At 33.5% G+C, this 13,415-nt stretch overlaps 1 long non-coding RNA gene across 1 annotated transcript in view; it reads right to left on the reverse strand.

Moving 5' to 3' along the window:
* Positions 1 to 4,659: 4,659 nt before the first annotated feature.
* The window catches only part of LOC140744597 (uncharacterized), a 157,164-nt gene continuing 148,408 nt past the window's right edge, over positions 4,660 to 13,415 (reverse strand). The window contains exon 3 of the long non-coding RNA XR_012102560.1: positions 4,660 to 4,705. This is a non-coding gene — a long non-coding RNA (uncharacterized LOC140744597). The remainder of the gene's footprint in view (positions 4,706 to 13,415) is intronic.

Consider the following 13,415-nt stretch of genomic DNA (forward strand, 5'->3'; position numbering starts at 1 on the left):
AAAAAACTTTGTGAGAAATTATACTTAAGAGTTCTTCATAATCTACTCAAAGTAATCGTGGTGGTATAACCCTTATTCTAAGAAGAGGGACTCTGCCTAGCAGTGGAATATTAGATTGATGATTGATGATGCCAAATATCAAAATATATTTCGAATAATATTTTTCCTATCACGGCTGTACTTCTGAGTATATATTGACACGTCGATCCGGACTGTCTCTAGGGACGAAGGTATTTGCTTTTGGCTTACGTAGTACTAACTGTCAAAGTACCGCCATCTTACATGACGCAACATGAATAATATAATGTTCATACTAATAAAACCTCATATGTTGAAATCGGTAACACAATAAATACTTTAATACGCTCGAAAGAACATTACCCACCGTGATCGTGGTAAAAATGTAATAATAATTTCACAGTAAAACCATAAATATCAACTAATTAAGTAAACAATTTGTTTGAACTTCGCTGTAAATACCGCATGCAAATAAGAATTAAAACAGCTCCACAAGCCGTAAACACAATTATTGGTTCCGGCTTTTCAATTGAACGTATTTTACTTTATTTTTAAATTAACGGGAAATAAGAAAAACAAGTACTCTCGATTCTGCCTTCAATAAAAATCAACTACAAAATGTCCGACTCGGCAGTGCGATCAAATTCGCTGGTCTTGACACGGTGGTGTAATGTATAAGCGAAAGCGGTAATAAAATAAATGTTAGAATTTTGGGTAAGTAAAAATATATAACGTTATTCGATTCTAAAGTCACAACTCCTCCCACTTATTTCTGTCCCTTAACAGTACTGTTACATCTTCTGTGTTAACGTTTGAAATTGAGTGTTTTTGATTTGAAAATACGGGCATAACTTTTAACTACAGCTATCCAAACGTCTATGTGCGAAATCGCGCTTAAAATTTACGTAGACTAGCGATCGCCCATCCAAGTCCAGACCACGCCCACGTTGATTATCTTTATTAATCAGTTAGATGAGAAGCCATAAGGCTATGTGCCCTTCTGTATTATTAAAGATATAGTTGTAGTTGATCACTTAATAGATAAATATTTCCATCAAATTCACAAACGCTTGCAGCTTACAATTAGACCACGCAAGGCACTCACTTGAAGTAAATAAGATTTTCTATACAAAAAGTCCCCGGGGATTCTTTCTCGAATTAATCTTTTAATGCCTACGCTACCCTTTTCATTACAGAGATGATCTGAGCAGTAATTAATCTAGGAAATTTCCTCCCGAAGATTGATTTCAAGGGATCAGGTATTGAGATCGGGCGGTAATCATCGATGTTGATTTATGGAGGGATGTATTTAGTTGGGGTTCCTTTGATAGAGACACGGATTCGTATTATAACGGTGATTAGCGTGACAACTCAGATATAATTAACAGTGACGGGTTAATAACTGTTATTTACTGTAATGAATTTAACCTCATACTCTATTTTATGATATTGTAGATTTCTTAATAGAGGGATACATCTGTTTATTTTTTTTATGGAAAGGAAACATTTTTTTTAAATATCGAAGCAGCAAATGTGCATGCTGTCCACCTGATGGTAAGTGGCTATTGCCGCCCATGGACATCTATAATCAACCCCAGATAGGATTAGATATTCCTAACTGAGGTCGGCCACATATGCGCCGCTACCGCCTTGAGGACTAAGCTGGAACGCCTCGGAAAAGTATGTCTCCCTTGACACACCCTTTAAAATACTGTGTGTAGGTATATTACTTATGTTAAGAGGTAATATATAATAAAATAAGTCAAACAACTACCATAGGTTTTAACGAAACTTAATTGACAAACATGACACATGAGTACCACGTGACCTTACAAAGTGATAATGTCAATTGTTTAGTATCTAGTATCACGACTGATGATTAAAATGAAATATCAATTTCAACGAGAAATATTTAATACCAAACAATACCGAGCAGTGTAGGGTTGGTAGGTAAACACCTAAGTAATATTCTTATATAATATGCATAGGGTCGAGTTCCATTTTCATGATACGTGCAAATATTTGTGTACTTAGGTACCCGAAAATATTTATTTTTCATAATCTGTTTGTATAAATAAATAATTTCATTATTTGCCCGAAATATAGTCCTTTAAATTGAGTAATAATTCAATGTAAGTATTATACGTAATAATATGTATTTGCAGATTATGACTTCAATTTCTCGAACGAAATATGTTTTTTGGCAACTTTCTATATCAAATCTAAATTTATTTTCGCCCAAAATAGTATTCTAACTTTATCGTTCATTCAATCGCAGTCAAACAAGTCAGGAAAAGGGACAGAGTTAATTCAGTGAGATGAAAAAAGACAGGTTTGGTGAAACTTCTAGAGAATTCGGCCTCTATTGGGTCTACGTTGCTGTGAACTTACACTTATTACATTAAATAAACCCTCTACATTGATGTGTGCTGAGTGAGCAAGGGTTTCAATGTTTATAAATTACGATACACGTACGACACGGTGACGATTTTGTGGTAATAGAGAATTAAGTTATATAGAATATATCACAATCAATATCAATTAAGTTAAATATAATAATCGTGTATCACTTAATTATTTGAAGAAATAAAGAACTTTTATACCCTTAAATGAATTATTCCAAGTTTGGTAAGTTTATGAATTTAATTGCCGTGCGGAGTTTACAATTTTTGAGATTATCTCAGGTATTTTTAGGGTTAAAAATCGCTGTCTACAAAGTCCAGTATCTGCTCCCAATCTTATTGAATAACACACAATATGTGAAAGTACCTTTTTTCAAAATTTTTGTATATAAATAGATGGACGAGTTTAAAAAAGGGATTTATTTTCAAAACACGTACAAAAATTTATCTTTATTTGTTTAAAAGCTCATAAACAGAAATCACGTAATAAATACAGATTAAGAAATAAGAGAAATAAAACTAAAATGTTAACCAAATCTGCGAATAAACACAACTAACATTACCAAAAAAAGACTTAAAATAATAACAGCAATTCATATGGAAGCTAATAGTAAATATCAAATATCGAACAAAACCGCGCCGCTCATAAAATAAAAGAAATAAGTAAATTGTAAATGTATTTCACGGAGAGCTATCGCAAGAAGTAAATCGGCTTACGTGGAATATAAAAACACGTGAGGCCGGTTCGGATAACTAAGCGTAAATTGAAATAGACTGAACATAAACGTTAACGTAGAGAAATGAGGAAAGTGATTGTTTTGTCCTTAAGTTGTCATACATCCAATATTATCGTTTGACAATTTCTTCCTACCAGATATTGTCACATTAGGATTTTTGGATGACAAAAATTTGATAGATTGAATGTTAATAATGGGTGTTAATGATCGAACGCACGGTTGTTTGCTACGTCTATATTATAAAAAATAAACTTCTAAATTCATAATTTGCTTTTGACATTAAGTTTTTGTGTAAAAGTACTTAAATAGTTAAGCCCAAAAGCTCTGTATATATCTTAATAATTCACTTCTTTATCATCAGTTCATAAAGTTTAAATTCAAACTTCTATGCTTTTGGGTAGAAAATTTGATAAATTGCATTAAGGGAAGGTACAAAATTGAGTGGTGTTACGGAATAGGGTCGGAAAGTTACTGTTGGTTTAGGACCATCGACATCTAGTTACTTTATTACGGTACTAGCAGACATGCTACTTTTAAGGCGATTCGCGTTTTGGCGATTTCATAGATGCTGTATCACATCTTGCGACTTACTACTTGCATTAATGCTGCATCGTGTTCTTCGCTTTCAATTGCTGCATCAATTTTCCAAATGTAGATGCAACGGACGCTTAAATGTGTACGGATAGCGCGGTGTACCGTAAGATCACGGCAACTAGTTTCCGAAACGAAAATAATTTGAAAATTGGCAGAGTCAGTATGGTTCTTCTGAGGAGGAAGAGCCACACTCATTTCTAACGTGAAGCAGATCTATGTTACGGTGAAAGGGTGTAAATGCCAGCTGACTATCGCATCTGTGATCGACTTCAGGTAGTCCTATTCTAAATGAAGTAGTCTATACCTGAAGGGAATGGGATTGGGAGATCACTTACCAAGAAGTGAACTGATTGCTCAAATGATGAAGTAATGTTTTTAACTCATAAATAATTTGCCAAGTGCGAGTCTAACTCGCATATGGAGGGTTTCGTATCATCAAATTACATTTATTTCTTGTATTTTTATCATAGCAGCCATAGATGTAAATAGGGTTCCGTTTTTCTCTTTGGACACGGAACTCTAAAAATGATGTTAAAAGTAGCACGTCTGCTAAAACCCTAATATATGCGAAGTTTTCTTTGAATATTAGGTCAAGTGGTGAACTTAAGGTTCGACTGGGGACACGGTTTAGAAGTCAACTAGTTAAGGTTTCACAAGTAGGGATTAGGTCCTTAGATAAATTTGGTTGTTAGTGTAAATTAGTGTTTAAATAGTAGAATACGCTGGTTAGCCCCTGTTGAGTAATTATTGCAGTTAATGAACATTTAAAGCCCAAGTTATGGACATTTATTGTTGAAACTAGTTACTCGTATAGTGTATGGTATTATTATTTTTATATAAGCAAAGCCTTGCACTCACAGAATGAGCTTAATCATCTCGAAAAATTTTTTAAACACCAATTTATACTTACCCCAGTTGATCCGCAATCCGATACGATCCGATTCAGCACCAAATCTGAAAGAAAAACAGAAATTTATATTTCATGACCATATACCGAATTTAAATGGTTAAGTCACGATTTCCATATAAAATATATTTGTTAAAAGAGGCTTTCGTCAAAGGAAAGCATGAGATATGAGAAAGAATGAGACATACAAACATACTCTCGCAAAACATTGGCGCAATCGGTTAAAACATTAGCCATTAAAACCCTACAACTCGTACAAGTGCATTGCACCATCCCTTATGGGATGAAGAGAACAGTCCATTTGTTGTGGCTCTCGGCCACAGTTGATATTTATGAGCAGTCATAGCTCGCCTATCCCGGTTCAAGCGATATGTCCTCTACATTCCCTAGATTGCTAGGTTCTAGTGCTCTTGAGTTTATATATCAAACGAGATTCCATGTTCCATTTTCGGGGTAAAGAGTAGACTATGGCTCTTTTTTGGGATAATCGTTATTCTGGTCCGTTTTGAGTATGTGAAAATTTTAAATTTGGAATTTCAAGTATGTGTCACTGAAACTTCAGTCAATTTTTTTTTATAGTTTTTAGATAAAGATAACAGACCTTACAAATACACATGAACTCCTCCATTGTGTATGTATGTATAAAATTATAACAAAGCTAATAATTATAAATGTCGAATACAACTTTCACAAGATATAACTGGCATTTTACTAGTCAATAATTTGACTGCAAGGTATTTGGCATATAAATTTCTAGTCCTATGGAGTTACCCATTGTTTTTCATATATGGAAGGCGTAGAACATAATCTATGCTGACAGAGGCAGAAGATACGAGATAACCAGCAAGACGTGTTGGATGTTTCAATTACCTTTAACAAGCTTTAACTGCTAACCGAAACCAACCAAAAACCAAGGTACCATCCAACGTAGTTCCAGCTTCACTGAATTCTATACCAGACTATTTATTACTTCGCAATCTTTATCCCGCACTAAATTCAGTTTAGTGCCCGACGTCCAATATTCCTAAGACATGTTTCTTATAAGGATAAGTATAGGGAAGGTTTAATGAAAAAATAAAACCCGATATTAATAACATAAGATACGGTTTCTATCGGGCCGCGATGTAAGCTGCATACAAATGAAAGCCTGACGCCGGCTTATTACTGAACGAACGATATATCGATTCGTACTATATGATATATACGAGTAGATCCAGATAATATACAAGATACAGTTGTTGTGATTGTGCTGTATTGTTTTGGCTTTGTGGGACAACTTTAAATACTATTGTCTGTTTTAATTTATTTCTCATATAGTTTTTGTATTGCGTGGTCACTTTTATGCAATTGCCTCGGCCTCTCGATTGAGAGGTCCGAGGTTGAAATCCTTGGCACGCACCTCTGATTTTTCAAAATACGCACATAGTATTAGAAATTAATTGTCACTGGCTTAAACGGTCAAGGAAAATATCGTGAGGAAACCTGCATACCAGAGAAATTTATAAAAAAAAAGTGTGTGTGTGTCAGCTACGACGCACGATTGGAGTTTACTCCTTACGAATGATAATTATGATATATATCGAATAGAAAAAAGGGTAGGTAAATGAACGCATCTGCTAAAATGATAAGAGAAACAAACATATATCTGTAATTATTTGGATTATTTATATTACTTCAATAATGCGTATTACATAAAGTATGTTACAAAATAATATAAAATAGCGCCATCTAGTGGCAAGTTTTATAAATTGTAAGTTTGCAAGTTTATCAATCTATGTATTTTGGTTCCAAATATTATAATGGTAACTTAATATAATTGTTTATATTAAAGTAAATTTTAATATAATATAATTATTTATATTTAAAACAATGTTAAACGTTTTATAACTTAAAACTTAATAATTATAATTTCTTTGCCATCTATAAAATATCCTTTATATGAGACTCAATAAACATGTTATCTCAATTTATATGAGACTCAATAAACATGTTATTATATGTAATTTGGATTGTTTCTGAATGTTTTATAATTCTAGAATTCATTTAAAACGTATTGCTAATTTTATATAACTTATTTTGAACATAATTCATTAGCAATAATTCTGTAATAAATATTAAATAATACTGTTTTGATTTTTCCCGTTTATCGTTGATAGATGGTGCTGATCAATAATGCATCCATTTTTATAAGTTAAATTAATATATCAGTAACTTACAAAAGCCTCTTTATGTTAAAAACTTATTTTGCTAATATTATATCTTATTCAATTGCTTACTGATTTTATATGTTACTCTTCTTTAAAAACGTTCATAAAAGATTGTTAATTATATTATGGCGCCAATGTTCATATTTTTCACAGTGTTTATAAATGATCAAACCTATAATTTAATTTATGCAAAAATGTAAACAAATTAGTTAATGACGTTTTAATGTTTTATATATTGCTAATTATTTTTATTGTAATAATTACTTTCATATGGGATTTGAACTTACTGTATTTTAAATTAATAAAAGCACTCTTGATTCATATTTTGGTTACCGTTACGCCTCAACTTTTCGTGTTACACTTGATTTTACTCCTCATAAAATTTCCGTACCGGGCCTTATAACTCAAATCGTTTCTTAAGGAGTAAACTCCAAAAAATCTAAAGGTATGTGAAGTCCACCAATACGCACTTGGCCAGCGCGGTGGACTATGGTTAGGCCATCTCATTCTGAGTGGAGACCCGTGCCCAGCAGTGGGACAATAATGGGTTGATGATGATGATGATGATGGTTGTATACAATAACTATTAATAAGCCAGTTATTAATTCGTTCATTTTCAGTGTCAGCAATGAATCTGTGATCGGCTAGCTGACTTGTCGAATATTCCCGTTCTAATATTATTAAGAACAAACGAGTAGGGAATATATATTCCGCCATTTTGGCTTAATCTGTAATAAACCAAGTCGTATGTCTATAAGGGCAAGCAGCGTTAAAGGTTAACTGAACACATCCTTACAAACGGGTCTTTGTTCAGAAGGAATCGAATTCTCTCCGAGCGTTACTTGCATCAAGTCAAACAGTTACACCGTACGCAATGTCTATACAGATCTTTTCCGATACGAACTGGTTCAGTAATAAACGTTCTTTGTACGCAGACGACATCGAAGCAGTTTCTCACGTTTCGATAAAAGGATGCTACGTAATATTGCATTTACCTTCGATCTGTGCACAATATTTGATCGAAGGCATACCTGTCTTGATATTTACAATTAATTTAAAATTTTAAATGATTGATAATTAAAAAAAATATCTGTAAACTTAAATTAGTAGTTTCTTATTTATATTAATTTCCCTTTTTTTACAAATGCTTTAAAATTTAGTGTATGTACTTTTTTGTTGTACCTAATAACTTTTTTATACATACCCAAAATATAGGTAAATATTTTTTTTCAATATGTTGACCATAAAGTTTACTAAAATCCATTGTGAAAGTTTCAAATTGCCTTTCATATTCAGACTTCAATTGAATTTCTCATTGCCAATATAATCTGATATGTAGTATTCAGTTACATAATAACGCTGTTATTTCGCAAAATCTCTAAGCTTCAAATATTCTGAAAACCAACGTGATTTCCTATGACTGGTGTATCGATTACAAAATATTGCTTTATTACTGCGAATGCGTACAAAATGGCGGAATTCAATATGAACGTATTAAAGAACGTAATCTATAAGAAACCTTAATATTTCAGTCAGTGAACATGAGATTTAGCACTGTATGTAAGGGTTAATTAAGTTACGAAATAAGAAATTTGTACACAGTTATATTTAGTAACCATCAAACTTTGGTACTTAAAATGATAGCAAAGGGCGTATCCGAATAATATAACGGTCTTGCAAATAACGTCAAATAAATAGGTACTAATTTATTGATATCTCTTAAGACTACGTTAGGTAGCATAATATGTATAATTCTGTTTTTTACTTACTACACGTAATATAACAAAATAGTGAAGGGTGGAGTTGTAATATGTATGTTAAACCACAAAGGGATTAAACTAATTAAATACATAGAAATAGTTTAAGACAAGTATTACATTTAGCAAATTCTTCATAAAAGAACACAAAGAACTCAGCATAGAAGAACGAACGAACGAAGAGCACGTCATAGAAGTCCAAAATATCCAAGCAGGATAAAATTAAGTTATTTCCCTTACATATTGCATTGTCGCGAATTGCGAATACTAATAAAATGGCGAGATTAAATATATACGTTTCCGATATGGCGGATCCGCTCGGGTTGTCCGTCGCAGATATTTGTCGGCTGATTGCTTTTAGTTATGGCGTCATGTGATTGGTCTGCTTTGGTCACGTAATAGATACAATACAAGAAAAGAATGGAAATAAATCCTGTCTGTAGCAAAGTAGGTCAATGTTCGTCAAACGTTTGTCAATGTTTATATATAAGGATACATAATTGGCAAACGTTGACGAGTATGATAATGATGGAAGTAAACGTAAAAAGTGGCAATGTTGAATATTTTATTTCATTTTGAAAGGTGGTAGAACACTGTGGTTCTACTCCGGTGGCACCACCGTCATGCCTAATTCTGTCTAATAGCTGTGTCAAGTTTTGTTGTTGTCTGGTTTAAAGAGCGTAGAGACATATTTTTCTGAAGTATTCCAGTTAAGTCCTCAAGGGTGCGGCGCATCTATAGCCGACCTCAGATAGGAATGTAATTTTATCTGTAGTTGATCACAGATGTCTATGGACGGCAGTAGCCATTTACTATCAAGTGGACTGCACGCTCTTCTGCTACTCCTATATGAAATAAAAAAAATATATTAATATTATTTTGAAAATAATATTAATATATATATAATATTATTTTCAAAAACTTTACATCTTGGTTCAAGACTAAACTAATAAAACGCCTAAATACATGATTACGAGAAATCCTGAAAGAATTAAATTAAAAGAGCACACTTTAGAAACTTAATTAGTTATGTACACCTTTATACTTCTAGCGGTTTTCAATTATCATATCTAGAAGCCAAAGCATTAGAATACAAAGCCTCTGGTAAATTAGCTTGAATAAGGAATTAAGTTTTAATTAGACCGCTTTCCTAACTTAAACTTTCTACCAATAGATTAGTCCCACCTTCCTTATTAATTCACGCTATAACCACCTTTAAAACAACTTAACAAGAACTAGAGTCCTGTGCACAAATAAGGTCAAATTTTATGTTTGTGGTAGGTTGTACTTCTCAAAGGGTTAAAGGATTTAGTTAGCAAAGTAGCCCTTTGTTTGTAATTATCTGTGGAACATCATAATTCATAGAAAGCTTTAAGAACAAGCATCAGACAGGCTACGTACTAACAACATTCGAATATTCCAGAAGTAATATAAATACGTTGAAATTAACGTAAGTTCTTCATTTCAATCGTAGCAAAACAACAGAGTTAAGTAACGTTAGGCGCAGTCATGAATTGGATGGGTGACCGCTCTTGGTTTTCCATACACTTTGAAAGGCGCGGTATGTCCACTTCGGCCTTTTCCATTAGATTGTAGTCGTTAAATCTTCTCAAAGGTTTTGTGTGCTGATCTTCAACTGGTGAGCTGCTCTTATCCTGCACCAATCCGCATTAGAGTAGAGCAGCAGAGCATGATCCAAGCCTTTCGCATTTGTGAAGAAGTTCCTTTCCAACAGTGGGTTATAAACGTGGTGTAGTCAAAACTTAACTTGACGGCCGCGTGGCGGAGCAGTCACCAAATCGGTCTGATGTGCAGAGGGTTCCAGGTTCGATCCCCGGTCAGGCAGATATCTAAATGATGAGTTTAGATTTTTGTTCCAGTTCAGGGTGTTTGTGTATTCGTATTTATGTATATGTTCATGGCACCTATGTCACAATGAGTCCTAATAAGCGTCTTTTCTGTCGATCTAACTTTCTTTCTTTGTAACTTAATTAAAACACAATGAAGCTGCCACGGTTTTCAGACCTCGTGTATTTTCGTAGCAACATTGAGTCGTATAAGGAACTTATAATGAAAAAGTCAGTCATGATTGAGTTTTAATCATACTCTTAGAAGTCATTTGCTTGAACAAATTTGCACAAAATTATTGTTTATGTTCAACTTCCTGTTACGTTAACGTTGGTTTAATATGCAAAAGTAATAAAATTGAGTTTGATTTAAATTCTGTTGAACTTACTAATTGTTAAATACCATTTAATTTTCGGTGTACAATTCATTGATATTTTTATTAAGTACTATATTATTTTGTTTAAAGGTGAAAATAAAATGATTATAATTATTAACTATAAAGTAATATTAATTATTTTCACAGGCATACTTTCAGATTTTTGGACAGTCGTTAGCAATCTCTGATGTGGACATACAAAACACCTATGGCAAGATAACGTTTTTAAGGCTATTGTTTAGAAATTTTCTTCTAAAACCATTATGAAATAAGCTTTTAACGGGGAAAAAACATAAGCTCAAGAATAGGACGTAAAAAAATTCATACGGACCATCGTAATAACTCCTTTTTTGAAGTTCGTAAAAGGGGTTGCAGCCAAAGGTCTACGTGACGCAACGGTCGTCGTCATACCAGTCTTGTCATCTGTCGGTTCCAACTTCGATGCCAGCCAGCCAACCCAGCCAACCCAGCCAGCCAAACATTTAAATAATAAATTATACTTTATTGTCTTTAAGTTTCGTCTCTCAGCTTTTAGATGTTACTTGTAACCGCGAATCCGTGGTCGAGCGATTAATTTAAGGCTTAAGCTTTAAATTCTTAGGCTTCATTTAATTTTTAGGCTGTGTTCCGTTTTGAAGAGTGTGGTAAGGGAGACAGACTTTTCCGAAGCGTTCCAGTTTAGTCCTCAGGGGTAACGGCGCATCTGTGCCCGACCTCAGGTAGAAATTTATAATCATATCTAGGGTTGATTACAGATGTCACTGGGCGGCAGTAGCCACTTACCATCAGGTGGACTACATGCTCGTCTGCTACTCCCATATTATAAAAAAAACTGACTATAAAAGTATTTCTTTATACGCCTTCTTCATTTATATACATTAGGTAAGAAGCATAGGTTTGTTAAACATATGAAAACACGACATATATGTATCTTTATACATACGTCCAAATTGCCAAGTAAGCTAACTTCTTGTGAAAATAACTTCGGCGCGATAACGAGGTTAATCAAACCGAAGTTTGCACAGTTCACTCAAGTTGAGTGCTAGTTAAATGCTACATACTCGACTCTGCATATGCCAATCTTCGAAATAACTGTACTCGGACATATATGCTTCGTTGATTTTGAAAAAAAAGTGTAACGATATCATGACATGCAGTGCGACCAAATTTCGGCAATACTTGTTTTTACTAATGCATTTTTTACTAAAGATATATTAAAGATAGTTATGAAGTAGTTATTAACTTAATAATTTCTAGTAGGCAAAGATTGCTCACATGGATCTTTGGTAGAAAAAAACAACAAATCACATTATGATAATTTTATAAAATATTAGTTGACCCGGCAACGATTTTATATACGATAGGTTTATTATTATTAATAGGTGGAGGACAGACAAATTCATTTTTAGGTGGACAATCACCTTATTTAACGATCGATTGGTTCAAATCCCACAAACCTGCCTAAATTTTTCGAACATAATTGGCTTAAACTGGACTTTAATTGATTCAAAATACACGTTGACTGACACAAACTGCACACTAATTGGCTTAAGCTGCACGCTAGGTAAACATGCACAATATCGATTGGTTCAAATCGCACAGTGGTGGTGGCAAGGTTCCGTAACATAAAATTTTCTTTTATTTTTATTTTTAGCATTTGTTGTTATAGCGGCTAACATTATATACACGTTGTATAAAATTCAAGTGTCTAAATATTACGGTTCAAGAGATAGAGCCCTGTGACAGACGGACAGACAGCTGAGGCTTAATAATGGGGTTCCATTTTTAGCCTTTTGGTACAGAACCCTACAAAAGGGTACTGATAAGTATTTGTTTCTTACCTAAAATTATACACATGTGTTTATTACATATTATTTATAAATGTTTTACTCGTATAATGCAGATATCTTCGTGCATTTATATAGAAAAGTATTGAGCGTACGAGTTGCCGGAGCGTAAAGTTTCTTAGTAGCAAAGTTGTTCACTTGTAACTCGGCGGCGATAACAAGCTTAATCGAACCGAAGTGGGTTCCTCGCGAGTTTAATTAAATGTGAGTAGTGTATGAAGCTCGTAACTGAACAGTGCATGTGTATTGAAAATATATGTTAGGTTCGTTGAGTAGTATTTAGGCCAGCAATTTTAATTGTTCAGAAAGTTTATTTTCGTTCCGTAAGGCAGATAAAAAACATTGATAGATAGGTTAGAAACTCGGTCTCTCAATAGAGAGGTTCAAGGTACGAATCCTAATTTTTCAAAATGTGCGTATTAAAAATGCCCAAGTACAAGTCAAACTCGCACATGGAGGGTTCCGTAACATCAAATTTTCTTTTATTTTTTATATTTTAAGTGTTTGTTGTTACAGCATTCACCCTTTTACACACACTAAAAAAATCAAGTGTCTCTTTCTTACGGTTCACGAGATAGAGCCCTGTGACAGGCGGACTGACAAACAGAGAGCGAAATCTTAATAATAGAGTTCCATTTTTACTCTTTAGGAACGGAATCCTAAAAATAAAAAGGGAACTTGTATGTCACAACAAAGTTAAAATTTAAATAAATGTTTGTTTC

Source organism: Epargyreus clarus, unplaced genomic scaffold (assembly GCF_041222505.1).
Source record: "Epargyreus clarus isolate Ecla_fem2 unplaced genomic scaffold, WU_Ecla_fem_2.2 ptg000008l, whole genome shotgun sequence".
Lineage (NCBI taxonomy): Eukaryota > Metazoa > Arthropoda > Insecta > Lepidoptera > Hesperiidae > Epargyreus > Epargyreus clarus.